This window comes from Equus asinus, unplaced genomic scaffold (assembly GCF_041296235.1).
Source record: "Equus asinus isolate D_3611 breed Donkey unplaced genomic scaffold, EquAss-T2T_v2 contig_803, whole genome shotgun sequence".
NCBI lineage: Eukaryota > Metazoa > Chordata > Mammalia > Perissodactyla > Equidae > Equus > Equus asinus.
This window is the reverse complement of record NW_027225520.1, coordinates 1,660,102-1,661,859: the sequence shown is the minus strand read 5'-3', so window position 1 is coordinate 1,661,859 and position 1,758 is coordinate 1,660,102. Positions and strand designations below refer to the sequence as shown.

Sequence of the window (1,758 nt, the reverse complement as noted above, 5' to 3'; positions counted from 1 at the left end):
ACTGGTAAGTTATGGGTCTACCGTGAGAAGACTAAGAAGTCTTCTGAATTTCAGTTAGATCTTGACATTCAGGAAACACTTATTTTTCTGTTTTAGACTTATTTGAAAGTGGTAAAACTTCTATGCTGAATGACAATTTCAGTTAGACAGTTTCCATTTTCCTTTCCATGACCAAGAACCATTTTCACTGACAGCATATCAGCAAAAAATAAATGCATTTGGAAATGAATTTGAAGTTAATGTGAAAATGCACCATGAAGAACAAAGGATAAGGGTTGAAATGATTAGTTTATTGCAAAATAATTTTGTCCAGACATGAGTGATTTTCTTCTGCTCTAATTTTAGTTCTTGCACTCTAGGCATAAAATAATAATTCTAATTACTGTACACTGATACATGAACTTGTATCCAAGTCCTGGCTACACATGCAAAAAGCTCTGCCTACGTTTTTACAGCACAGATTCTCTGAATTACCCTTCTTAGGGCCCCCATCACCTCTCTGTTCCTCAGGCTGTAGATGATGGGGTTTAGCATTGGGGTCAGGATGGTGTAGAAGACAGCCAGAACCTTGTCCTCTGTTGGAGATCTGAGGGATCTTGGGTGCAGATAAGTGTAAACAAATGGAGCATAATAGAAAGTCACCACAGTGAGGTGAGTGCTGCAGGTCGAATTGGCCTTCTTCCTCCCTTCTGGTGAGTGCATGTGGTGGACAACAAGGAGAACCTGGCCATAGGGGCATGCAATACCAATAAAAGGCAACACGAGGAAGAGGGTGGTGCTCACAAACACTGTATACTCATAAACCCAGGTATCCATGCAGGCCAGAGTCAACATGGCTGGGATGTCACAGAGGAAATGGTTGATGGCCCTGGATTGACAGTACGGGATTTGGAGGGCTTATGTGGTGTGGGCACAAGAGTTGATAGAGCCCATGGTCCAAGATCCTATTATCATCAGCACACATACTCTTTTGCTCATATGAATGGGATAGTGGAGAGGAAAACAAATAGCTACATAATGATCATAGGCCATAGATGTCAAGAGCAGTGCTTCTGCAACTGCTAAAGTCAAGAAAAGGAAGCTCTGAACCCCACATCCAATGAAGGAGATAGACTTTTTTCCTAAGAAATAATTAGAAACCATTTTTGGAACAATGGTGGAGATGTAATTCAAGTCAATGATGGAGAGCTGACTAAGTAAAAAGTACATGGGTGTGTGGAGCTGGGTGTCCAGGAAGATGAGATGAATCATGGACAGGTTGCCAAACAGAGACATTAGGAAAATGAGAACAATAAGAATGAAGAGGAACAGGCCAATTCTTGGTGGTGGAAACAACCCCAATAAGATGAAATCAGTGGATGTTTGATTATAATTTTCCATAGGGGAGCTGATATTATTTTTCCTAGAGTCAAACAAGAGAGTAAGTTAAGTACAAAACTATAAGCTATTTTTAACTTATTATTGTAGTCAGACTGTGTATTACATAAAATTTTATGGCTCTTAAATGAACTGAACTTATCCATTTGAAAGAAAAAAAATCTTATTTTCTAATCCAGACATTGAAATTTGAATATGCAAATATTTGTGGCCAAAGTGTTTTCTTAGAAATCCTTAAAATTATTTCAAAACAACATTTGAATTGTGACTTTATTAGGATAAGTGTGTTTTACTACCCTACACAGACTCACATATCATCAAAATCAGGTGTTGTATTCAAAATGTAAGCATAGAAAATATATGTAACTGTATACATTGTAT

General features: G+C 38.1%; 1 pseudogene; it reads right to left on the bottom strand.

Moving 5' to 3' along the window:
- Positions 1-441: 441 nt before the first annotated feature.
- Positions 442-1,380, bottom strand: LOC139044340 (olfactory receptor 2L5-like; annotated as a pseudogene).
- Between the last annotated feature and the right edge of the window lie 378 nt (positions 1,381-1,758).